The sequence below is a fragment of the Mercenaria mercenaria genome, chromosome 2 (assembly GCF_021730395.1).
Source record: "Mercenaria mercenaria strain notata chromosome 2, MADL_Memer_1, whole genome shotgun sequence".
Lineage (NCBI taxonomy): Eukaryota > Metazoa > Mollusca > Bivalvia > Venerida > Veneridae > Mercenaria > Mercenaria mercenaria.
Window position 1 is genome coordinate 119,559,114 of NC_069362.1, and position 14,597 is coordinate 119,573,710.

At 37.9% G+C, this 14,597-nt stretch overlaps 1 protein-coding gene across 4 annotated transcripts in view; it reads left to right on the forward strand.

Moving 5' to 3' along the window:
- LOC123565021 (paladin-like) overlaps positions 1 to 14,597 on the forward strand; it is a 319,425-nt gene that overhangs the window by 54,842 nt on the left and 249,986 nt on the right. The window contains exon 3 of one of the 4 annotated variants that reach the window (XM_053537676.1): positions 14,325 to 14,471. The exons of the other annotated variants lie outside the window; for them this stretch is intronic. The gene's annotated coding sequence lies outside the window, so the exon portion shown is untranslated. The remainder of the gene's footprint in view (positions 1 to 14,324; positions 14,472 to 14,597) is intronic. 4 annotated transcript variants of the gene reach the window in all.

Sequence of the window (14,597 nt, forward strand, 5' to 3'; positions counted from 1 at the left end):
GTAGACATGGTCTTGAGATGGCTTCCAATTTGGACAGTACCATTGACTATTAAAAGAGGTACTTACCAAAAAGATACTGGCTGAATAGCGAACAGTGCAGACCATGATCAGACTTCACCAATGTGCAGACTGGTCATGATCTACACTAGTCGCAAAGGCAGAATCAATTATGGCCAGCATGGTAAGGGTTTAAACCATGGGCAGCTTGAGGTCATGTCAGTCACTTTTGGGCTTGTGTGTTACACCTGTTGAACAAATGTGTTGGCTCTGTCATACAGTATTCCTTTTCTGGAGATTAACAATATCAAACCAATTTATTCCTGTTATTTCAGGAAATTACATTTCCTGTTGAGCAGAGAGATTCTGAAGTCTAACAGTTATTGTCTAGTTTCTGCTGCAATTTATTTATTCTGCTACATCCTGGTAGTTATATACTTGTAATTAACAAGTTGAATTGTGATGGTAATTTAGCATTTCTGATATCTCTGACATAGTTTACTAAATTTTCTAACAAATCTAGTGGAGTAGGATATGACACCATTTTATCACTTTTGGGGTATATTGCTTTGTACGTCGGTTCGTTGGCTGTTAGAGTGAAAGGTTTCCGCCCAATTGCTTGAGAACCCCTTGACCCGAGTAAATAATTACCAACTGGTCATGAATTATTGCATACTCATCGGCTATTCGACTTTCAAATTTAATGGCATGATTGGGTTTATGAAGTAGTAGACCCATATAGTTTTTGCGGTCAGTAGGTCAAAGTTCAAGGTCACATTGGCCCAAACCTTGAAAGAACTTGAGACTCACTTAACCCAGGACCTTCAGTCTTGATAACATGATTGGGCTTATAAAGTAGATGACCCTTATTGTTTTTGGGGTTAATAGGCCAAAGGTCAGGGTAACAGTGGCCTGAACCTTGAAAACTGTATGATAGAGAACCACTCAACCCAGAACCTTAAAACTTGATGGTATGATTGAGCTTATGAAATAGATGACCCCTAATGTTTTAGGTCAGGGACACAGAAACCTAAACCGTGAAAGCCATTTCTGCTCAATAATTTGAGAACCACTTGACTCAAAGCCTTCAAATTTTGTTGCATGATTGGACTTTGTAAGCTGATGTCCCCTACTGGTTTGGGTGTTAATAGGTCAAAGGTCAATGTCATAGTGGTCAGGGGACTGAAAATGGGAAACCCATCATAGTGAGTTTAGCCCAAGTTGACACTGTCAACAATTTGAAAATTAGGCTCTTCTGACTTCTACTGATTTTAATGAAATGGTCTTTGAATATTAGATTTTTGTTACTTAGATTTTCAAATTTATCACTACTTGCATCATGGCATAACAAATCAGTCATAATATTTATTAAGAGAAATGCTTCACTGGTTTCAATTACAGTCTGTTGGCAGAAAAAATATAATGTCTACATTATGGGTACTTGATTAGTAGAAAATATCTCCCCAGAATAGGTTCTGTCATGTTGACTTTTTAGGAGAAATGTCTTTATTAGGTTGCTGTTATCACAGTTCCATCATGAAATCTCAGGAGAGAAGTGCTCTATCTATGGAAGAGTGTGAAAACTCCTCATACAGAAAGTTTATGACAGAACTGTAATGCTTCTGCTAATGTAGACATAAATCTTTGATGTCAGGTTTCAAGTTTTTTTGTTTCCTTGATATGTGTCTGGTAATAAAACTCATTGTCTTTGTTTTGATGGTGATGTTTAGTGGAAGTTTCTCAAAATGATTTATAAATTGGGTTTTCAGAATTTCTCTACAGCTGCCCATTATAGTGTTTTTTTCCCATATTTATTTGCCTGTTTTGAAAAAACGGACCTATTATGTGATGGCACATGTGTCTGTACGTGTGTCTGTCTGTCCAGCCATTATAATTCCAGGGTTCCCACGCTGCCAGGAAAATGGGAAAAGTCTGTGAATTTCAAAACGTCAGCTCTTGGCCGTGAAAGTACTTGAATTTATCCAATGTACAGTACTAGTCCGGGAAATATTGGAACTTAGCATCGGCTCGTCAGGTACTGTAAATCCGCTATTAATCGCGGTATTTTAAATTTCGCTATTTTCTGCGAATCGGGTGCATCGCGAATTCATAAATCCGTGTAGATTTCCTTCCATAGCATACAGACATATCCGAAAAAAGTCCGAAATATGGACAAGTTCATCATTGAATTCTAGCCACCTGTACAGGATGTTTATTGATTGAACTTCAATTAATTCAATATATTATGAATAAGTGCATTTTTATAAAAAGTCCTCAAGACTACATTTCATGCTTAAAGACAGAATTAACGGTCTAGGGGTTGGATTTACATGCAGCTGGCAGGGATGTATATATTATAACATTTTCTAACAGATTACGGAGAGCATCTCCTTGATGCATTTTGTATGTGTCAAACAAACAGAGCGTGTATTGCCTGAGGAAATGATCCATATCATCCTTTATTTTCTCGACAAACCTGATTTTTTATGCATTTTGTTTATACAATAGGGATTAGCGGACAATTTATCACACCATTGTAATTATACACTTGTATGTAACAATTATTTATGAAAAGACTGTAACATACTTTGAACATTTTATCAGCTATTCTAACACGACCAGCAAATAACATATATACATGTAGAGCAAAATCTATCTTGGGTTATTCTGCAATAAACCACTCTTGGCAATGACGTCATCCGATCCAGGTGCGTAGCACGGTTGTAAAAAGTAGTTACCATTTTTTTCTAACACTGTTGATACTAGTATGTCTTGTTAGAATCGAAATAATAAGTTCCCAAGTGTGATTTATCGTAGAATAACCCAAGTTTTTCGTTCTTATGTGAAACAATAATAAACAACATCGTTAAATTTAGTTTTTAATCCCCAACCATGGCGGAGGGATTATAGGAATGCTCTGCGTCTGTCCGTCCGTCTTTCCGTCCTTCCGTCTGTAACAAAATCGTGTCCGGTCCATATCTCCTAAACCCCTTGAAGGATTTTCATGAAACTTGGGTCAAATGATCACCTCATCAAGACGATGTGCAGAACCCATGAGTCAGCCATCCCGGCTCAAGGTCAAGGTCACAACTTAGGGTCAAAGGTTTTCAGCCTTCCATTTTGTGTCCGCTCTATATCTTCTAAACTCCTTGAAGTATTTTCATGAAACATGGGTCAAATGATCACCTCATCAAGACGATGTGCAGAACCCATGAGTCAGCCTTGTCGGCTCAAGGTCAAGGTCACAACTCAAGGTCAAAGGTTTGAGCCTTCCATTTTGTGTCCGCTCTATATCTCCTAAACCCCTTGAAGGAATTTTATAAAACTTGTGTAAAATGATTACCTCATCAAAACGATGTGCAAAAATTATGAGTCAACCATGCCAGCTCAAGGTCAAGGTCACAACTAAGGGTGGAAGGTTTGAGCCTTCCATTTTGTGTCCACTCTGTATCTCCTAAACCCCTTGAAGGATTTTCATCAAACTTGGGTCAAATGATCACCTCATCAAGAACTCATGAGTCAGCGATGTCAACTCAAGGTCAAGGTCACAACTGAAGGTCAAAGGTTTCAGCTCTGTATCTCCTAAACCCCTTGAAGGATTTTCATGAAACTTGGGTCAAATGATCACCTCATCAAGACGTTGTGCAGAATTCATGAATCAGTCATGTCAGTTCAAGGTCAAGGTCACAGCTAAAATCAAAGGTTTACCCTTTCACTATCCATAGCAGTGGCGGGGGATTAAGCTGTCTTTCAGACTGCCTTGTTCTTTAAATTTTGCTTCTGTCCTCCTGTGGTATAATCCTTTGGGTGTATATTTCCCCACTTGGTGGAGCTTTTGTTTTATATGAGAAAGGTGGCAACATATTGCAACACTTACTTTTTAGTTCCCTAACTGAAGATCAGACGGCTTTGGTAGTCTAGCTGTATATCACCCACTTCTAGTGTAGGAGTTTCTGAGTTTGCTCCCTGGCTGCGTATTTCTAAAGAAACGAAAAATGGTACTAGCAGCTTCCTTGCTTGGTGCGATAGTTCTAGGACTGGGCAGCCTGGTGTTAGTATAATGTGACTGGGTAATTGTCACATTTCTAAGGGATGATATAAGAAGATTACTCCAGAAATTTTAGAACTCTTCTGAGTAGTCAAAGAAATATGGCCATATTATATTCTAAAGGTGGAACTGAGACATTGTTTAAAGTTTTAAAGCCTTAGCTATTTTTCCTGGAACAGAACAGCTTTAAAAAGTCAGTTTGAGTTCCTGTAACCTGTAATCTTGGAACTTTAAGCCACTCACCATAATAGCACTAGGGATTGTGCTCTAGATGCTTTTACTCATTTCAGGCCTTGACACTAACTTTTTTCAGTCTGTGTCCCAGAGGGCCCCCTACCTGTAGAATTTGGTGTCCCTCACCAAGACTTGGGATCCCTCGCAGTATGGGTTTTGGTGCACAGTAGGCATAAAGTAGTAAGATCGCTGTTTACTCAATCAAGATTTTGAAAACAGTTGTATCATACAACTTACTGAGCCCTATGTATGCCTATGTTTCGTGTAGAAAATGGGAAATTTATTGATGTAAAATTAATACATATCTCTGCTAAAAACTGTTTGTTTCCAGGTTTTTTTTTCCTTCATAATAGGCCCCTTCCTCTCAGAAAAGTTCTTTTAAATCATGCAGTTTTCCCCAAAAATTGACTTTACATCAGGTTTTTAGCTCACCTTAGCACAACGTGCTCAAGGTGAGCTTTTGTGATCGCCCTGTGTCTGTCGTCATTCGTCATCGTCCGTCGTCAATAATTTGACTGTTAACACTCTAGAGGTCATAATTTTAGCCCAATCTTAATGAAACTTGGTCAGAACGTTACCTGCAATAAAGTATTGGATGAGTTTGATATTGGGTCATCTGGGGTCAAAAACTAGGTCACCAGGTCAAATCAAAGGAAAAGCTTGTTAACACTCTATAGAAGTCACAATTTTGCCCTAATCTTAATGAAACTTGGTCAGAATGTTACCCACAATAAAATCTTGTATGAGTTCAATATTGGGTCATCTAAGGTCAAAAACTAGGTCACCAGGTCAAATCAGAGGAAAAGCTTGTTAACACTCGACAGATCACAATTTTGGCCCAATCTTAATGAAACTTGGTCAGAATGTTACCGTCAATAAAATCTTGGACGAGTTCGTTATTTGGTCATTTGGGATCAAAAACTAGGTCACCAGGTCAAATCAAAGGAAAAGCTTGTTAACACTGTAGAGGCAACATTTATGACTGTATCTTCATGGAACTTGGTCAGTATGTTTATCTTAATGATCTCTAGAGTAAGTTTGAATCTGGGTCATGTGGGGTCAAAAACTAGGTCACCAGGTCAAATCATAGGAAAAGCTTGTTAACACACTAGAGGCCACATTTATGGCAATATCTCTATGAAACTTGGTCAGAATGTTAAACTTGATGATTTTTAGGTTAAGATCAAATTTGGGTCAAGTTGGGTCAAAAAGAAGGTCACCAGGTCAAAAAATCAAAGGAAAAACTTGTTAACACCCTAGAGGCTACATTTGTGACTATATCTTCATGAATCTTGGTCAGAGAGTTAACCTTGATGATCTTTAGGTCAAGTTCGAAATCTGGGTCATGTGGGGTCAAAACCCAGGTCACCAGGTCAAATCAGAGGAGAAGCTAGTTAACACTCTAGAGGCCACATTTATGACCATATCTTAATGAAACTTGGTCAGAATATTAATCTTTAGGATTTTTAGGTCAAGTTCCAATCTGAGTAAGGTTGGGTCAAAAACTAGGTCACCAGGTTAAATCAAAGGAAATGCTTGTTAACACTCTAGAGGTCACAATTTAGGCCCAATCTTAATGAAACTTGGTGAGAATGTTAAAATAAAAGCTTAGACGAGTTTGATATTGGATCATCTGAGGTCAAAAAGTAGATCACCAGGTCAAATCAAAGGAAAAAAGCTTGTTAACACTCTAGAGGCCACATTCATGGCTATATCTCTATGAAACTTAATCAGAATGTTTGTCTTGATGACCTCTAGGTCAAGTTGGAATCTGGATCATGTGGGGTCAAAAAGTAGGTTACCAGGTCCAAAAATCAAAGGAAAAACTTGTTTAAACTCTAGAGGTCACATTTATGACTGTATCTTCATGAAGCTCAGTCAGAATGTTAACCGTGATGATCTTTAGGTCAAGTTCAAATCTGGGTCATGTGGGGTCAAATTTAGGTCACTAGGTCAAATCAAAGGAAAAGCTAGTTAACTCTCTAGAGGCCACATTTATGACCATATGTTAATTAAACTTGGTCAGAATGTTAATCTTAATGATCTAAAGGTCAAGTTCAAATCTGGGTCAAGTTGGGTCAAAATTAGGTCACCAGGTCAAATCAAAGGTAAAGCTTGTTAGCAATCTAGAGGCCACATTTATGATTGTATCTTCATGAAACTTGGTCAGAATGTTAATCTTTATTATCTTTAGATCAAGTTTAAATGTAGGTCAGATGGGGTCAGAAACTAGGCCACTAGGTCAAATCAAAGGAAAAGCTAGTTAACACTTTAGAGGCCACATTTATGACCATATCTTAATGAAACTTGGTCAGAATGTTAATCTTGATGATCTGATCTTTAGGTCCATAGGTCAGGTGAGCGATACAGGGTCTTCAGGGCCCTCTTTTTTAGCTCATCTGATTTTTTGAAAAAAAATGATGAGTTATTGTCATCACTTGAGCGGTTGTCGCCGTCGGCGTCGGCGTCGGCGTCTGCGTCGGCGTTGCCTGGTTAAGTTTTATGTTTAGGTCAGCTTTTCTCCTAAACTATCAAAGCTATTGCTTTGAAACTTGGAAGACTTGTTCACCATCATAAGCTGACCCTGTATAGCAAGAAACATAACTCCATCTTGCTTTTTGCAAGATTTATGGCCCCTTTTGTACTTAGAAAATATCAGATTTCTTGGTTAAGTTTTATGTTTAGGTCAACTTTTCTCCTAAACTATCAAAGCTATTGCTTTGAAACTTGGAATACTTGTTCACCATCATAAGCAGACCCTGTACATCAAGAAACATAACTCCATCTTGCTTTTTGCAAGAATTATTGCCCCTTTTGGACTTAGAAAATCAGTTTTCTTGGTTAAGTTTTATGTTTAGGTCAACTTTTCTCCTAAACTATCAAAGCTATTGCTTTGAAACTTGCAACACTTGTTCACCATCATAAGCTGACCCTGTACAGCAAGAAACATAACTCCATCCTGCTTTTTGCAAGATTTATGGCCCCTTTTGGACTTAGAAAATATCAGATTTCTTGGTTAAGTTTTATGTTTAGGTCAACTTTTTCTCTTAAACTATCAAAGCTATTGCTTTGAAACTTGCAACACTTGTTCACCATCATAAGCTGACCCTGTACAGCAAGCAACATAACTCCATCCTGCTTTTTGCAATAATTATTGCCCCTTTTGGACTTAGAAAATCATTTTCTTGGTTGAGTATTATGTTTAAGGCAACTTTTCTCATAAACTATCAAAGCTATTGCTTTAAAACTTGCAACAGTTTTTCACAATCATAATTGGACACTGTACATCAAGAAACATAACTCTATCCTGCTTTTTGCAAGAATGATGATCCTTTTTAGACTTAGAAAATCATGGGTAGGACAATATTTCTATTATACAAAAAAAATCAGATGAGCGTCAGCACCCGCAAGGCGGTGCTCTTGTTTTTATTCCCCTTTACCCAAATACCGATCTATTTTTTCCCAAATCACAGGCCTGGGCCCCTTCCCCTCCTGGTAAAAAAAACCCTGACCTTGGGACTGAAAGTTGTTCCAGTGTAATAACTAAAGACACATTTGCCCACACTCAAGTTTCATAGGATGACTGCTTTGGCAGTGGTGCAGGTGAACCTCAGACATCATATCTAAAATATTTTAAGGTCACATTTAGAGGTCAAATGTCATTAAAGAGCATGTCCAGGCTCTAACTTTGACATGCATGGAGCAGTGTATTTCAGTTTGGCATGAATGTTTGCCTCAGTGAGATGAAGTACCAAACAAAAAATCCCTTCTCTGAAAGGGCAAGGTCACACTTAGTGGCCAAATGTCATTTTAAAGCTTTTCCAGTCCGAACATTTCACTTGCATGAAGCAGTCTTATTAGTCCCCTACTGGTTGAAAACCAGTTTCGGGGACTATAGGAATGCGCTTTTCCGTCATTCCCTCCATCCGTCTGTCGGTTCGTCCGCAATTTCATGTCCAGTCCATAACTCTGTCATCCATGAAGGGATTTTAATATTACTTGGCACAAATGTTCCCCATGATGAGACAACATGTCATGTGCAAACCCAGGACCCCTGACTCAAAGGTCAAGGTCACAATTGGAGGTCAAAGGTCAACAGGGCTTTTTTCCTGTCCGGTCCATAACTCTCCCATCCTTAAAGGGAATTTAGTATTACTTGGCACAAATGTTCCCCATGATGAGATGACCTGTCATGTGCAAAACCTGGACCCCTAGCTCAAAGGTCAAGGTCACAATTGGAGGTAAAAGGTCAACAGGGCTTTTTTCCTGTCCGGTCCATAACTCTCCCATCCATGAAGGGATTTTAATATTACTTGGCACAAATGTTCCCCATGAGGAGACCATGTGTAGTGCGCAAAAGCTGGACCCCTAGCTTAAAGGTCAAGGTCACAATTGGAGGTCAAAGGTCAACAAGGCTTTTTTCCTGTCCGGTCCATAACTCTCCCATCCATGAAGGGATTTTAATATTACTTGGCACAAATGTACCTCATAATAAGATGATGTGTCTTGCACAACTTTCAAACCCCTAGCTCAAAGGTCAAGGTCACACTTAGCAGTCAAATGTTAACACAGCATGAACAGGGTCTGTTTCGTGTCCGGTCCATAACTCTGACATTCATTAAGGGATTTTAATATCACTTAGCACAAGTGTTTCCCATGATGAGATGGCATGTCATGAGCAAATCCCGGACCCCTAGCTTGAAGGTCAAGGTCACAATTGGGGGTCAGAGTTTTTTTCCTGTCCCGTCCATAACTCTGCCATCTATGAAGGGATTTTAATATTACTTGGCAAAAATGTTCCCCATGATGAGACAACATGTCGTGCGCAAAGCCCAGACCCTTAGCTCAAAGGTCAAGGTCACAATTGGAGGTCAAAGGTCAATAAGGTTTTTTTTCTGTCCGATCCAGAGCTCTGTCAACCATCAAGGGATTACAATATTACTTGGCATAAATGTTCCCCATGATGAGACGACATGTCATGCGCAACACCTTGTACCCTAGCTTAAAGGTCAAGGTCACACTTTGAGATCAAAGGTCAAGAGGATTTTTTTCCTGTCCGGTCTATAACTTTGTCATGCAAAGCAGGATTTAGATATCAGTTGGCACAATTATTCCCCAAGATGAGACAACATGTCATGCGCAAGAACCAGTCCCTAGGTCAAAGGTCAAGGTCATATTTAGAGGTCAAAGGTCAAATTCAAGAATGACTTTGTATGGAACATTTCTTCTTCATTGAGGGATTTTGATGTAACTTGGACCAAATGTTCACCACCATGAGGCACCCTTGTTTATAGAATTACATCCCTTTGTTTTACTACAAATAGATTTTATTGTATTTTTTTATTACTGGCGGTAGAGGAAAATCGAGACCACTTTTCTGTGGTACAGCATGCATGTTGCATCCAATTTTTAGGTGTATTTTGACCTATCTCTACCTGGTAAGGAGTTTCTTGTGGACTTATTTTATATAGATTTTTTTTTTTTAAATTAATTTCCCATTGTTCTTACTATAAATAACTTATATGATAACATTTTTATAATCAGCCAAAAAAATTCAATATGAAAACAACTGTGGGTTTTTATATATGCACATTTTAATCCAAGTGTGTTGTTATAACATATTGTATATATAATACTATATTGTTTATACATCATTGACAGATATCAGTTCATTATGTTATACTGCAGTAGAGAAAATTAGGTGCCTTCCAGTAGGGGACTTTGTATTGCATGGCAATACTTCATTCACTTGTTTTTTATTGCCCCAATGACACAGAGCATCACAGGCTAACATCAGACCCCTATATCAAAGGTCAAGGTCACACCATTGGTAGCCTTGTCTAGGCAATAACTTTGACATTCAGTTAGCAATTTTTTTTATTTTGCAGAAATTATTACCTCAGTGAAATAGAGTATTGCTAAAAGACACAGGTCCCTATCTCAAAGGTCAAGGTCAAAGTCACATGAGGGGATCAAAGGTCATTTCAGATCTTGCTGGTGCAATAACTTGTATGGAGGTCTTTTTATGCCCCCGAAGGGAGGCATATAGTTTTTGAACCGTCTGTCGGTCTGTCCACAATTTTTGTGTCCGGTCCATATCTTTGTCATCGATGGATGGATTTTCAAATAACTTGGCATGAATGTGTACCACAGTAAGACGACGTGTCGCGCGCAAGACCCAGGTCCGTAGCTCTAAGGTCAAGGTCACACTTAGACATTAAAGGATAGTGCATTGATGGGCGTGTCCGGTCCATATCTTTGTCATCGATGGATGGATTTTCAAATAACATGGCATGAATGTGTACCACAGTAAGACGACGTGTCGCGCGAAAGACCCAGGCCCGTAGCTCAAAGGTCAAGGTCACACTTAGATGTTAAAGGATAGTGCATTGATGGGCGTGTCTGGTCCATATCTTTGTCATCGATGGATGGATTTTCAAATAACTTGGCATGAATGTGTACCACAGTAAGACGACGTGTCGCACGCAAGACCCAGGTCCGTAGCTCAAAGGTCAAGGTCACACTTAGACGTTAAAGGTCATTTTTTATGATAGTGCATTGATAGGCGTGTCCGGTCCATATCTTTGTCATTCATACATGGATTTTAAAATACCTACGCATGAATGTGTGACACAGTAAGACGATGTGTCGCACGCAAGACCCAGTTCCGTAGGTCAAAGGTCCTAAACTCTAACATCGGCCATAACTATATATTCATTCAAAGTGCCATCGGGGGCATGTGTCATCCTATGGAGACAGCTCTTGTTTTAATTTGGTGAAAATGATAAGTCATTGAAGTGTTGTGTCAAAAAATAACAGGTTCAACATTGTTGCCCTTTGGGCATCTGCATTGGAGTATTCAGAGAATAAATTCATTAAATGTTTCCCCTTTTGTTATTCCAGTACATTATCTAAAAGTGCATGTTATGCAACAAACAATCAGACAAATTGAATAAAATTAATCCCGGTGCCATGACTCTTATAGATAAAGCCTTTTGTTATGTCATAATCTCTTGTAGCAGTATAAATATTTAATAAAGGCATGTCACAGTTTTTGCAAGACAAGCTTTTCACAAAGTTCAGAGAAAGTTTGCAGTCTTTCAATGAATTGTCCTTCTGCACAGAATGAGAATACTTGGGCCTAGGATCACGAAACTTAATAGGGATGTTGATCATGAACAGCAGATGGCCCCTATCGATTTTATGGTCAGTAGGTCAAAGGTCAAGATTACATTGACCCAGAACAGTAGAACTTTTTTTCTAGATAACTGGAGTATGCTTTGGCATAAGATCTCATTAAATTTTGATACAAAGTTTACTTATGATTGGTAAATGACCCATAATTATTGATTTGAGGTGAGCACCTCAAACATCCAGTGCACAGTGACCAAATAATTTCTGTTCCTTGTGCAATTACTGAATGCATCAAGGGGGGCATTTCGTGTTCCTCGAGCTCTTGTTATTATTATTGATGCAATTATTGCAAGAAAACCATGTACCGTAAGCCAGTCAACATAAACTTATTCATCCAAGTTAATGTTATTATCCTCACCATTTATTTTCCCGTATTTTGTCCTAGCATGGCAAACCAACATTCATAGTTTATTTGGGGAGTGAACGGGTGGTGGAAATGACAAAAATACAGTGAAAGAAAAAGAAAAATGTCTGCTGTGAAAAGAAAATTTAAGCAGAGTATGATTAATGAATGTAGTGTACAAGAGAATATTATTTGTCTACAGTGTGTTATATTTGAAATTTGTTTGTTGTACATAATACTTCTTTCATAAAAGTGACAGTATTAAAAATGTCATTAAGATAGTTGTAATTTTATTAGGGCGAGTGACTGTTCACTAAGGGCGAGTAGATTTTACACGGCTACTAGTCCTGCAGGGAGAGTGGTGTGAAATTCTTTTCTAATCGCCCTGTGTCCCTCGTCAGTCGTTGTCAACAATTTGACTGTTAACACTCTAGAGGTCACAATTTTGGCCCAATCTTAATGAAACTTAGTCAGAATGTTACCCTCAATAAAATCTTGGACGAGTTCGATATTGGGTCATCTGGGTTCAAAAACTAGGTCACCAGGTCAAATCAAAGGAAAAGCTTGTTAACACTCTAGAGGTCACAATTTTGGCTCAATCTTAATGAAACTTGGTCAGAAAGTTACCCTCAATAAAATCTTAGGTGAGATTGATATTGGATCATTTTGGGTCAAAAACTAGGTCACCAGGTCAAATCAAAGGAAAAGCTTGTTAACGCTCTAGAAGTCACAATTTTGGCCCAGTCTTAATGAAACTTGGTCAGAATGTTACCATCAATGAAATCTTGGACGAGTTCGATATTGGGTCATCTGGGATCAAAACCTAGGTCACCAGGTCAAAAGAAAGAAAAAGCTTGTTAACACGCTAGAGGTCACAATTTTGGCCCAATTTTAATGAAACTTGGTCAGAATGTTATTCTCAATAAAATCTTAGACAAATTTGATATTGGGTCATCCAGGGTCAAAAACTAGGTCACCAGGCCAAATCATAGGAAAAGCTTGTTAACACTGTAGAGGCCACATTTATGACAATATCTTCATGAAACTTGTTCAGAATGGTAATCTTGATGATCTATAGGTCAAGTTTGAATCTGGGTCAGGTAGGGTCAAAAGCTAGGTCACTAGGTCAAATCAAAGGAAAAGCTTATTAACACTCTAGAGGTCACATTTATGACTATATCTTCATGAAACTTTGTCAGAATATTAATCTTGATGATCTCAATGTCCAGTTTGAATCTGGATCATGTAGGACCAAAAATTAGGTCACCAGGCCAAATCAAAGGAAAAGCTAGTTAACACTGTAGAGGCCACAATTATGACCATATCTTAATGAAACTTGTTCAGAATGGTAATCTTGATGATCTTTAGGTCAAGTTCGAATCTGGGTCAGGTAGGGTCAAAAACTAGGTCACTAGGTCAAAGGAAAAGCTTATTAACACTCTAGAGGCCACATTTAGGACTGTATCTTCATGAAACTTAGTCAGAATATTAATCTTGATGATCTTTAGGTTAATTTCGAATCTGGGTCATGTGGGGTCAAAAACTAGGCCAACAGGTCAAATCAAAGGAAAAGCTAGTTAACACTTTAGAGGCCACATTTATGACCATATCTTAATAAAACTTGGTCAGAATGTTAATCTTGATGATCTTTAGGTCAGTAGGTCAGGTGAGCGATACAGGGCCTTCATGGCCCTCTTGTTTTTTTACACCCCTGATAATGATGTTGAATAATGCCTATTTAACTCATTCTGTCAGAAAATTATATTGAATAATGCATGTTAAACTCATTGTGTCAGAAAGTTAATATGTTGAATATTGCATGGTAAACTCACTCTGTGTAAAAGTTATGTTGCATATAATGCATACTGAACTCATTCTGTCCAAAAGTAATGTTAAATAATGCATGTTAAACTCATTGTGTCAGAAAGTTAATATGTTGAATATTGCATGGTAAACTCAGTCTGTGTAAAAGTGAAGTTAAATATAATGCATACTGAACTCATTCTGTCCAAAAAGTAATGTTAAATAATGCATGTTAAACTCGATCATTGTGTCAGAAAGTTAATATGTTGAATATTGCATGGTAAACTCAGTCTGTGGAAAAGTGATGTTGAATATAATGCATACTGGTTCTGTCAGAATGTTGAACTCGAAGTAAATATTTTACTATGTGAACAGGACTTTAAATGCATGTTAATTTAAAGACCAGTATTATAGATGAAATTCTATATATTTCATACCCATACAGAGATATGTCATACCCCTACAGAGAATTTATCAGCTCTGCTAACTAATTACCCAATAAAATTTAATTTTCAATAAAGTTCTGTGAAATAGCTGCACAGTTGATCTAATACTTCATTATCAGTTTTCCAAGAACAAACTTTGTGGAAAAGATGTTCCATGATGGTGAATACAAATCTCAAAGGTGTAGAGAAATCAAAATAATCATGAGAAAGTATAACATTGAATTTCTAGGAATTTTAACATATGGTTTTGTTTGTTCAGATAATAAACTGGAGAAAAAAAACAACCCACCACAGTTGCTGAAATATGGTAGTGCCTGGAAAGTTTCAGTTGCCAGGAAACTAGAACAACACAGCTTCAAACATTTCCAGTGAATTATTAAAACATAACATGCAGTGAAAATATCTGGTAATTTCAAAGTTAAGAAATGTTTTTTGTTGTTGTTTTTCACTGACAAGGAATCATTAAAAAAAACATGAAATGAAAAGAAATTTTGTGCTCAGTGATTTGTTTTCACAACAACCTGTGACTTTC